The 12911-nt window shown below is 40.9% G+C and overlaps 1 long non-coding RNA gene across 1 annotated transcript in view; it reads left to right on the top strand.

Moving 5' to 3' along the window:
• LOC110597109 (uncharacterized) overlaps positions 1-3994 on the top strand; it is a 65276-nt gene extending 61282 nt beyond the window's left edge. Inside the window, exon 5 of the long non-coding RNA XR_002482991.3 lies at positions 3165-3994. This is a non-coding gene — a long non-coding RNA (uncharacterized LOC110597109). The remainder of the gene's footprint in view (positions 1-3164) is intronic.
• The last annotated feature ends 8917 nt before the right edge of the window (positions 3995-12911 follow it).

Genomic DNA, 12911 nt, shown 5'->3' with positions numbered 1-12911 from the left:
TGGGGTGGGTCTGGGACAAAGTGAGGCTATGTCCTTCCTGTGCTCCGAAGAACTCTCAGAGTTAATGTGGTTTCTTAGCAAGAAGGACTTAAGCCAAATAGGAAATTGACCTAAGAAAACTCAGATCACCAGTCCCCAAATATCTGCTTTGAGATACAAGGTGCTGCCTCACCCTGATCCATTATTTGACTTCCTTGAGCTCTGACCCAGACTGCTGATCACACAGCAGTGCCAGGACAGCCCCTGGGAAGGCTGAAATGGGGTTGAGTTATCATCACTGATGTTTGGGGAGCTCAGCTGTTCCTGAAGGCTGTATGGAGCCCATAGACAGTCCTGAGAAAGTATAGTATCTATTCTGGATAAGGTGGCAAGACAGGTTGTGGGTGAAGGAGAAAGAGTTGGAGCTCATTCATTCACCTATTCCATTCATTCAACAAATATTTGCTGAATATTTGCCATATGCCCTTCGTGCTTTAGGGAGCTGTTAGATAATGCAGTAAACTAGGTCCTTGTCCTCCTGGAGCTCCCATTTCAGTGGGGAGACAGAAAATAAGCAAGTAAATATTTTCATGTAGAATATATCATCAAAAATCAACAGATACTGGGAAGACAAGCCAAGTGGAAACATCAAGAGCAATGGGTTGTGCAATTTTAGAGAGGGTATTCAGACCCCTCTGAAGAGGGCACAATTGGGCAGAGAACTGAGTATAGTGAGAAAGCAAACCAGAGGTCTATTTGGAGAAATGGCATTCCAGACAGAATGAAACGAAGGTGCAAAGACCCTGAGAGGGAAGGATGCTTGCCACGCCCACAGGGAGGGGTGGAGGGGAGGTGGGAGTGTCTGGAGAAGAGTGAGACTGGAGAGAGGAGGTGAGAGATGAGGGCAGGAGAGGAAGCACAGGACTAAGCCAGAAGGACTTGTAGATCATGGTAAAGGTTTTAAAATTTATTTTGAGCATCATGGGGAGCCATTGGAGGGTTTTGAGCAGATCGTCTTGGGGTTGCATGTAAAAGAGACCTTTGGGGGTCAGATGGGAAATGGAGAGTTGGTCAGGGAGGGTCCTGCAGGCAGCCCGTGGCTCTATTGGCTGGGTGAGCAGCGGTAGAGGTGAGGGATGTAGAGGATCTCATTTTGTGTGAAGGCATGAAAGCACTTTCCCCTCATCCTTCCAGCTTCCTTCCGATACTCTTTTTTATTGATTTAAAATAAAATAAATGACAGCAGAATGCATTAAAATTCTTATTACACATATACCACAATTTTTCATACCTCTGTATGTAAAGTATTTTGACACCCCATTCGTGTCTTCATACACGTACTTTGTTTAATGATGTCTATCATATTCCACCATCCTTGCTAATCCCCTGCCCCCTCCCTTTCCTTCCCACCCCTCTGCCCTATCTAGAATTCATCTGTTCTTCCCATGCTGATGTTTTTTAATACCCTCTTCTCCCCTGAAGCCTCCTGGACTGGGCAGGAGAGAATCAATGGCTTCCTGCTCCCTGTGTTCCCACTGTTCTTCCTCCTAGGGCAGGATAAGAAGTACTGAGGAAGGGGTTAGGAAATCTTAACTCCAGGTCTAGGCCTTCCATAACTACCTGATGTACTTGAGCACATTGCTTGTCATTTCTGAGGTTTCATTTTGGCACTCTTAACATAGTGCCTATCTTCTCTTTGGTTTCTTGCCCCACAGGCTAGTTGTTAGATAATGTGAGCAAATAATTTTGCAAATAGTCAAGAGTTAAGCACACACAAAAAGGATCTCACTCTCTTTTTTGTTGTTGTTGTTGTTAATCATTATCCTACCTATTCAGAAATAACCTATCATATGCTAAAGGGGTGGGATGAAAAATACCATCTCAGTGAACTGGAAGAAAATTAACCAGAGCTAACCAGCTGCACAGAGTCTTTCAAGAACATGGTGGTCAGAGAAAATGTGTTCATGTGAGCTTCTTTGTTTTGCTCTCTTAAGTTCTGGAGAATACAGGACCCAAGTCCCCAAACCTTCCAATCTCCAGGGATAGATGGGAAAAGTGGTGTACAGAACAATGGTCTGTACCAACCTCTGTCTTCCAGACTAAGATTGCTTTGCAATCTCTGAGCTCTACTATGTGAGGCAGGAAAGGGGCCTTGACTTGCTTAAAGAGTTTCAGCAAAGCTTGTGGAATAAAAGGATGTTAGGTTACCTCCTGTGTTGGAGTCCAGCATCTGTCTATAATTCTTCCCTCCTTCTTTGCCTTCCGTGGTTTCTCCAGGGCTCTGGTATAGTTCCCCATCTCTTTGACTTTGAGCTCAATCATATGGATTGTTTTGATCAATCAGATGTGGACAGAAGTGACATACTGCAAATTCCAAGCTGAGAATTTAAGAGGCATGGTGAATTTCTGTCAGTCTTCTTGGAGTCTCTGGTCTACATTATGAGAATAACATGGCCTAGCACAGAGTGAAGACACAGATCAGAAATACTCCAAAGCATGAGTACAGTTTAGTTTATGGAGTTCAGATCAAGTCTTGCAGAGAACCAGTTAAACTGCAGTTAACCTTTGAGTATGAAATGTATGCATTTTGTTAATCCACCAAGATGTTGGGATTGTTTGTTACATGGCATTGTTATAGTAAAACCTGACTCATACACCTTGTGGGATGACAGAAAGACTGCTAACTATTTCAGCCTGTCCTCCAGTTATTTTGAATCCTTGGGGTTACTCTATGCTCCCCAGGGAAGTGCTCAGTTTTGTATTTGATTCCTTCTATGGCTAAACCTTCTTTGCTTATGTCAATTGATCTTTACTAATAGAATAGTTTTAAAGAGCAAACTCTATACCCAGGACATGGATTGTCCTCACTCAGTATTAGACCTATGTTGATCCCAAAGTGAAAGTATTGCCATTAAGATAACTAATAGAAACATTTGAAATGGAAGGCCAGAACTTTGGGTATATCAGGCCACAAGGCTTCAAATAGGAAATAGGTCAAGGTGTTATGATAGAGATAAGTCCACAGAAAATCATCTGCAACTGCAGTGTCATCTTCATGTTTGAAGAGTGACTCAGATCAAAGCTCTGGGACTTGGTGAATCAGGAAATAACTTTTCTCTTGGCAGCAATTGCCATCACTTGGGTTTATCAAATAAGATTTTAATCTCCAACCCCTGTGTCTCTAGCTATGCCTACTAGGTGGAGAGATGAATGACCTTCAGGAGCTCTTCCAGCTTTTTGGAACGAGGAAAGCTTCCTACAGGACTGGAGGAGTAGGAGAGTGTAATGTGAGAGACCCCTGGACCAGAGTCACCTTGGCGTCTTCTGACATGCAGCGTGTCTGAGTCATAAACTCTGGACTCATCTCAGGGCTGGGCAGGGTTTTCAAATCATTTGCCACTCCCTGTCCTAATGACTGGAACTTTGGAACACATCTGTGAGAAACAGGTGAGAGAAAATGCTCTTCTTGAGGCTACATATATTATCTGTGGATAACTCTGTGCTGTGGTCAGAATATGTGGCCCTAAAATTCTTATGTAAACATACTCATCTCCAGTGTGATAGTGTCTGGAGATAGTGCTTTGGGGAGATAATGAGGTTTAGCTCTGGTCATGAGACCCGAGAGCTTGCTCCTGCTCTGCTCTCTGCTATGGGAAGACAGCCATCTGCAAACCAGGCTGTGAGCCCCCACCAGATTCTGGATCTGGATCTGCTGGGACCTTGATCTTGGACTTCAGAACTGTGAGAATATACATTCTATTGTTTATCTCATCCAGTCTAAGGTAATTTGTTATGGTAGCCTGGGCTGAAGCACTCTTGTTATTAAGCAGTTTCCTCACACTCTTCTAGCTTTTCACATATTTTAAAGGTTTAGGACAGGTGTTGGCAAATTTTTACTCTAAAAGGTCTAATAATAAAAATTTTATACTGAGCCACCCAGTCTCTTGTGAAAGGAGTCATCGAGAAGATGTAAAGGAACGGTGTAACTGTGCTCCAATAAAGCTTTATTTATGGACACTGAGATCTCAATCTAATATGATTTTCACCTGTCATGAAACATAATTATTATCATCCTGATTTTTCCCAACTATTTCAAAATGTAAAAGCCATTCTTAGCTTGTGGGCTATATAAGAACAGGTGGGGCAGATAGGCTCACAGACTCTGGTTCTCCAGCCCTGAGGAAAGCTTCTCCTTATCCTTCCAGACAATCTGTCCATTATGAGTCACTTCTCTGTCACAATGGACAGTCACCAAATAAATACTGAGAATTATTATGGACCAGGGAGAGAGTTTGTATCATGGGATGGAGATAGGAATCTAAAAATGACTAAGGAGCCTGGAGCTAATTTCACAGAGGTGGAGCTATTTCAAGGGTCCCTCTCTCTATCACAAATTCCCAGTGGCCCTTAGGGTCAGAGAGATGTCTACTTCCATCTAAACATTTCTTGAGTCCATTTATTTTACTTGTGCCTCATGCTCAGTGCACAGTGAAATAGAAGACCAAGTTTAGCACATTTTGATTACTTGCTGACCTTTGGCACTCATGGGTCTATTTTAAGTCGTCTGACCTTCTGTTCTTTTGAAGGAGACATGGAGGTAGACAAAATTCTTTTACCAAGATAAGCAAACTGTTCATTCAAAACTCACAAGTTTCTCTTCATTTACAACATGGTTTCCTCCCAAAGCACTCCAAAAGTGATTGCACACCTACCCATCGACACTCCTGGCAACGTGTGGTGTGTATGGTTTGCTTTCCCCATTTGCGTGACATGGAGACCATCTAAAGCAGTCCTGAGGTAACTTACATTGCCCACTTTGGGGAAATAAATGAACTGAAACTCAACACCACTGCAGGAGTAGGGGTGCCACTATGATGAGGTCTTAAACTGCAGTTTAGTGGAAATCTAAGATTGCATGTGGCAATAAAGGACTGACAAAGCCACATGGCAACATTCACTCTGCCTTTTAAGCTCTAACCAGATGTTCTGGAGTCCAGAGACTCCTGATTCTGGACTCTCTCTGGAAAGAGTCAATCCAAGGCTTCCTACTGACTTCTTTCCCCTATAAGTCCCCATTCGGTTTCTAAACCCTGTTTTCAAGGGTTCTAGACAAAGTTCCTGGGTCCCTACATGGAGTTGGAGAGTTTTGCAGACAGAAAGCTTTTTCCTGCAGGCTCCCTTCCTTTCCCAAAGAGCCCTCATCCTGGAAAGGGCTGCCTGTCCCAAATTGAGTGGGTCCCTGCTCTTTGTTAGTGAAGAGCCTGTGAACTGTCACTCCAGGACCTACATGGCTCAATTCCAGTAAAAATCTAAAATTCAGAGGATTATTAAATTCAACAAAAAAAAATTCTGGAATAAATAATTTGTTCACTCATCCTTTCATCCAGTGAAGATTATTGAGTGCCAACTGTTTCCCAGGATTCAAAAGGGACATGCAGGTAAAAAGGCCTGGCCCTGGCCTCTGGAGCCTTGCCTGCACAGTGAGATGATAATTGCACTGGGATGTTCTGAGTGTCCTTTTAGAGGCATGGACCATTTCCATGGGGCAACAGAGGCGATGCTTTCCTGCTTTCTGACGGACACCATTGTAGGTACCCTGGGCACTTAGACCTGTTAGGGGTGATAAGAATGGAGCTCACTCTCTCTAGCTCATAGCCACACTTTGCAACTGTCTCCCAAACAAGCACACACCTGGTTCCTAATGTGGAGAGTTCAGTGCAAGGCCCTCCAAGAACTGGGAACAGGACTCCTAATATTTACAGTGCTAACTGCAAAGGAGGCCACACATCAGAAGAACCAATAATAATAACGGCAACAATAATAAGAGCTAATGCTTATGGGTGGCTTACCGTGTGCCCAGCAGAGTGCTAAGAACTTTGAATGTGTTTTCCATTTGAACCTTCACAGCAACCATTTGTGGTACATATAGTTACTGTGCAGAAGAGGGTAAAAAATGTCAAAAAGTTAAGTATCTTGCCAAAGATCTACAAAATCATGCAGCTTGAATTGGAACCCAGACAGTGAGAGTTCAATGCATCCTGTTGAATCATCTCTATGGAAATTGAGATAGTAAACTATGTGTTACACTTCTCTTCTGGATTGGGGCTTTTCCTTCCAAAGTCACATTTAACCCAAGTGGCATCCCGGGAGGTGAGCATCTCATCATTTCCATTTTTAGATGAGATTCCTGCAAGGAAATGACTTGTCCAGGACCAAGTGTAGTCTTGAGCACACTTCACATCTTGTCTGTCTATAGCCCCAAACCAGAGATACAAGAGAAGGAGACTCTGGACTGCCCTCAGAACACTTACAGTCTGGGCAGAAGACAGGCTTAATCTACCTGTCATTCATTTACAACCCTTAGGATCCCTTGCTAATGATGCTAATTTCCATGACCTCACTCTGTGCAGAGACTGGACAATGTAAGTTGTCCCCTGAAGGATGGACACTGGGGTTCAAAAAGAAGGAGGTGAAATAAAAGGAAGCTGTCCTCTTGCTAATTAAAATGTGGCTTCCAGATCAATAGTACTGGGGTCACTTAGGTGCTTGAGCTACTATAGGGTGATGGGTATTTCCAGGACATGGTGCTCTTCCTTGGGTAACACTGACCACCCAGAGCTGAATGTCTTCCTTAGCCACATATATCTCTGAGCATACAGCTGACAGACTGAGAGAGGCCTGGGTTCTAATCAGTACTTTCTCTCATTTGCTGCATGACTTGGGGAAAGTTCTAAGCCCTCTCTGGGACATTTTCCATCTGTAAAATGCCCAGATCAGTCATTTTCAATCCTGAGCTGACCATTAGTCTAGGGAACTTTTAAATAATTATGATGCCTGGGACCTACAGCCAGAAATTCAGATTTAATTAATAAGGGATGAGGCCCAGGTATTGATACTTTTAAAATGCCCCACATCACTATAGAAGATCCCCAGTTTATGATGGTTCAACTTATGATAGTTTTGACTTTATGATGGCCCCAAAGCAATAAGCATTCAGAATTTTGAATTTTGACCTTTTTCCAGGCTAATGATACATGATATAATGCTCTCTTAAGATGCTGGCACCTTCAATGAACTCCCAGTCAACCCCAAGATCACAAGGGGGAAGCCACCAATATCCTATAGTGCACTGGGTTGCTTAGCTAGGATGTTTGGCATCCTACTTGTAGTAAATGCCTTTTTGATTTACAGTATTTTCAAACTGCAATGGATTCATCTGGACATAACCTGATCATAAGTAGAGGAGCATCAGGATCTTGCACAGCTGGTGTTGAGAAGCTGGAACCAGATCATTGGTTTTCCAGCTTCTGGAGGCAACAGCATGACCTTGATCTGGGGGCTCCTGAAGGATTCGGATGCTCAGGCCCACTCAGACCTTCTGAGTTAGAATTTCCCAGTGTGGGGTGGAGCTGGGCATGAGTGCATTTAAAAAGCTCTGGGAATGCTGCTGACAGCTAAGCTTGGGAACTCCTGGAATCTATGGCGTCTGAGGTCTCTTTCAGCTCTGACTCTGAGGTCCTTCCAGGCAATGATTTTATTCTTTTTTTTTTTTTTTCCCCATGCCAGAGCCGCCCGTTGGTGGTAAGCAGAGACGTCACCAGCTTGCAAGCTAAGCTTCAGTGTCCCCTGAGAATGCAGCCAGCTGGCAGCAGTGCAGAAAAGTGGTAAACACATTGAGCTTTCTTTATCAGCTGTGCCACGTACATGATGTGACAGCGGACTGGCTCTCAGGGTCAAGGCCAGCAGGGCCACTGAGGCTTTGTGTTAGCAGTTTGTCACTGCTGCTCAATTTTCTCTGCTCTATGCTTTGGCTCAAAGGTGGGTACTAGCCATAGGCTGCTACTGCCTGGACCCCAGCCCCAAACCCACTGGAACAGGAAAGAGATCAGCTTTGGAGACTTAGACTCTCGGGTAGCCCCTTATGGTGGGATGGGTGAATGCCTTGATTCCAGAAGAATCCAGGGCTAGAAAAAGGAACTGAGAGGAAGTATTGAAGCAGGCTTCAGGGCAGAGCTCTGACCCTACCCTGACTCAGAGAAGCCATCCTGAGGTTGCCTTTCTTCCACACACATGTGGTGGTTTAATGCAATGGAATTTATTGTGGATAATGGAGTTTCAAGCTCCTATGGCTAATGAATGATTTCAAACGTGGAGAAAGATTTATTAAATAAGTCAAGCATACGCCTCTGCGAGAAGATGACTGTGAGTGAAAACAATTACATAGTTAAACAAGGAGGAAACAATTTAAATGCATATTCAAAGTTTTCTATCCGTTTAAATGTCTGATTCGATAAAAAAAGTTTGGGAGAATAGTTTCAACAAATTAGTCATCAAGATTTAATTTTTTTTTTTTTTTTTTGCATTCAACAAGAAACCAACAACTCAGGTTGACATTTAAAGACATTACTGATTGGTGTTTGGAGAAGAAAACAAAAAAGCCTAGGAAATAAGTTCGGCAGCCTCTTGCAGTTCCTAGGTTCTGGTTTCCTAAGTACTCAGTGGACCTCTCCCTGCAGTGGAAGGCAGAGTCTGAGAAGCAGCAGGAACTAGTGTTCAGAGAGGAAAATCAGGGATGGGTTCCTGATGGTAGCAATGGTCCAGAACCTTACAGAAACCTTGGCCCATTTTGTTGCGTATATGGAGAAGCTGAGGCTTCTCCAAGGTCGAATGGGTGATACACTGCTCCATTGCTCTTTCTGTGAAATGGGAGTAATAACATTGGCTTTAGCAGTATCCAGGAGGAAGGTATGCAATGGTTAGTCCCTGGAAGTGATGGGTGTGGGAAGGATTGGTGGTGAGCTTCCATGGTAGGTTCACTTTGTGAGGGGCCTACCCACCTTGGCCACCTTACCAGTTGTGCTACCAGAATCAGGGCTGGTTGAGGATGGCCTGTCCCCTCACTGAGCTGAGGACAAGCACAGGCACGAGAGCCCCTGACATTTTCCTTGAGACGGTGACAGCTGGTGAAACTTTTGACTAAAGGAATAAAGAGCAAGTGGCAAAAAAAAAAAAAAAAAAAAAAGTTAATGTGTTAAAAATGGTTTAAAAATGTGCTCTACCATCTGTTTGGCCACCAAGGTTTTTTGGGGCATGCGTGGGAGGAGAGACCTCGTCTCCCACTCCTGGGTCTCACCTCAGTCAGGGCCAATAATGAGGAACGTTACAAAGTCTGTGATTTTGTTTTCCATTTCTCCCAACCTTTCTTTCTGTTCCTGATATGCAGGTCCTTACTTTGTTTCCGGAAAGGATGTTTTTTTTTATTTTATTTCCCCAATTGAAATTAGTAATGAAATTTGGTAATAAAATTCGAAATCTGCAAAACCCAGTGTACTCAGCTCAAAAGACACGTTTTTTGGGCTAGAGTTATAGCTCAGTGGTAAAGTGCTTGTCCAGCGTGAGTGAGGTACTGGATTTGATTCTCAGTGCCACATGAAAACAAATGAATAAAATAAAGGTTAAATTCTTAAAAAAAGCAGGGGGAGGGTGCGTTTTTGATTTTGGCATTTGATTGCTGAAGTCTGATCCTATTGTAAGAGAAATGGGACTTCACTATTTATTTATTTATTTTTATTAGAGCATTATAATTATACATAGTAGTTAGGTTCATTTTGACAAAATCAGACATGCATGGAATTTGATTGACTCCATTCCAATCCCTTTCTCCGCCTTCCCTAACCTCTTTCCTCCTCCTATTCTCCTGATCCTTCTGCTCATTTATATATTTATTTTTGATCAGTATTTTCTACTTATAAATAGAGGTGGAACTCCCTGTGGTATATCTATGTATGCACATGGTGTGATTTTGTTGAATTCATTCTGCGTTTCCTCCCCTGTCCGGTCTCCCCTCCTCTCTCCTCCATCTCCTTCTTCTACTCCACGGATTTCCCTGTATCTATATGATACTTCATCTTACCCTCTTTTTTCCCTGCTTATTTTTCTCACATTTCCACATATGAGAGAAAGCATTTGGCCCTTGATTTTTTGAGTCCAGCTTAGAGAAATGGGATGTTAAGAGACAGGTATTTAAGCTCTACTCTGCTTAGCTATGTTGTAATCTTTATATTTATTCAGGTTTTCCTTCCTGTCCTAAAGCGTTACACATTTCTCCTGCTGACATTTCTTATTAAGCTTGTCGGAATTATTTTCCAAGGTTCTGTTTCCCTTTTGTTAAAAGGTTATAAAGATCCATATCATAATTAGTTATGGCTGTGGTCCATGAAAGCTATTAATTTTGTGTGTTGATTTTTATATGTGGTCCCCTTGATGAACTCCTATTTGATTATAATAACCTTTTGGTTCCTGTGGATTTTTTTAGGTAGATGGTTATATCGACTGCAAATATTAACAGCTTTGTCTCTTTCTATTCAGTGTTGAAGTTCTGATTTCCTTGTCTGTCTCCCTGGGCAAGCTTTCAGTACAATATTAAAAAGGAATAGTGATTATGAATACTTTTGCTTTGATTTCTATTTTAATGAGCATTAACTATGAAATATGCTGTGGGTCTATGATAGAAAAACATTATCAAATCAAGTTTGTCAGTTTGTTTTGATCAGAAATGGGAATTAGATTTTGTCAAATTTCAGCATCCAGTTCATTTGTTGAGATGATTTTATCTTAGTGAGAGACATGGCTTGTTTTCTAATTTTGAAACAAATCTTACATTCTGCTCCCAATACACTGCTATTTTTTGATTTTCTATACTTTGTGTAGGATTTTTGTACACATACTCACAAATAATATTGGGTTTTTGTTTTATTGTTTGTTTGCAGTAATGGGAATTAAATCCAGGGGTGCATCCCCAGCCCTTTATATTTTTATTTTGAGACAGAGTCTCCTAAGTTTCCAAGGCTGGACTTGAACTTGAGATCCTCCTACCTCAGCCTCCTGAGTTGCTGGGATTAAAGGCACAAAAGATCATGCCTGGTGTGACTTATGTTATTTTTTCCTCTTTCAACGGTGCTTCTCTTGTCTAGTTTTGGTATAAGGTCATGCTGGCCACACAAGATGACAAGGTAGTTTCCAGGTTCTTCTAGGCCCTGGGACAGTATACTGCATGGAATTATGGATTTCTTGAGTATTTGGTAGAACCTGACCATTAACTTTTCCACCTTACTCCTCTTTTGAGGGGTTTGGATAGGTTGATTTTTTTTTAATTAGTGCAATCTCATCTGTGATTATTATTTCATACTTTCCTTCTTTTTGAAGAAGCTTTTTGTGATTTATTGTTTCCCAGAAGATTATCCAATTTACCTAGATTTTTCAAATATTTTGGTTTAAATTAGCAATACTTTCTCTTTAATTTAAAATATGTTTTGTCTACCCTGTGTCTTTTCTCAGTATTAACACTATTTATTGTGTCAGTTCTCTGTCTTGCCACAGATTATTTTAGTTTATTGATATTTTCAAAGAATCAGATTTTTAGTTTTGTTAGGATCTAAGGTTTTTTTTTTCTAGTTTCTAATTTTTGCAATTTATTCATATTAATATTTTTCTTTACTTACATTAGGCTTATTTAGTTTTTCTATTTCTAACTTCTTTTTTTTTTTAGAGAGAGAGAGAGAGAGAGAGAGAGAGAGAGAGAGAGAGAGAGAATTTTTAACATTTATTTTTTAGTTTTCGGCGAACACAACATCCCTGTTTGTATGTGGTGCTGAGGATCGAACCTGGGCGGCACGCATGCCAGGCGAGCGCGCTACCACTTGAGCCACATCCCCAGCACCTATTTCTAACTTCTTACATTTAAAAAATCTTACTTTTTAATTTTTTTTTTTAGTTTTTCCCTTTTTCCTGTGTAGTAAATTTAAAACTGTAAATTTTCCTGAGTCTGGTTTATATCTCAGGCTTTGATATATGGTTTCTTCTTGTCATTCATTTCTAAGTGGAAATATTATTTTCTCTTTGTTAACCTAAGAGCTATCTAAAAGGTATTTAACATTTTCGGTTGCAACAATCTTTTTTTTTAAACTATTCTTTTGTTATTAATGTCTGTATTCCAATCCAAATGGTAACCTGACTGACATTTTTCTTAGGGGATTTGCTGAAATTTCCTTTGGAGCCTAATATGTGCATAGTTTCTTTGACTGTTTCATGTATAACTGAAAACAATGTTATTCAGATGCTCTCTCTCTTTACCCAATCTATAGCTACTTGATCTGGAGATTTCTCGGTGACAAAGTATGTCACCGTGATTGTAGCACTTTCTCCTGGTATATCTTTAAGCTTTTGCTGTATATATATTGAAGCTATGTTATTATGTGCATAAAACTTCATGATTGAGATATCCTTCTTTACAGTATTACATCTTATCAAGATGAATAACCTTTCCCCTTCAGCGCATTCATTGCTCTTTGTCTTACCAACTATTTTGCTTGATATGATTATATCTCTGCCTACTCTGTGTTTATTAGGATTTTCCTGGCATAGCTATTGCCATTATTTTATTTTTAACCTCCTTATGTCATTTTGCTTTAGGTATATCTTACCAGCAGCGTTTAACTGGATTTGAGTTTATAAATCTAAGAGTTTCTGTCAATCAACGGGGATTTAAAATCACTAACTTTTATTGAGATGACTGATATCGTTGGACTTAATCCTGTCATTTGTTGTGCATTTGTTTATCATAAATTCTTATTTTCCCCCTTATCTCTCCTATTTTTGTTGAATGATTTTTCATTTCATATTTTCTTCTCTAATAACTTGAAGTCATTCAACCTATTTTCTGCTTCCAATAAATCCACTGCAATAGACTGATGCATTTTAAGAGAAATATGGTTATCTAGAGTCAATCCCTTTCCAGATCCTTCCAGTGAGAAATGCTAACACTTTTACTTCTTGCTTTCTCTTGCTGCTCGTTCCTCTCTCCACCTGAACACTTACCATGCTCTTATGACCTAAGACCTCAGTTACAAAATATTCATGATTTTGCTTTAATA

Source organism: Ictidomys tridecemlineatus, chromosome 15, assembly GCF_052094955.1.
Source record: "Ictidomys tridecemlineatus isolate mIctTri1 chromosome 15, mIctTri1.hap1, whole genome shotgun sequence".
NCBI classification, from domain to species: domain Eukaryota; kingdom Metazoa; phylum Chordata; class Mammalia; order Rodentia; family Sciuridae; genus Ictidomys; species Ictidomys tridecemlineatus.
Note: the sequence above shows the minus strand (reverse complement) of the source record. Positions and strands in the feature narration are given on the sequence as shown.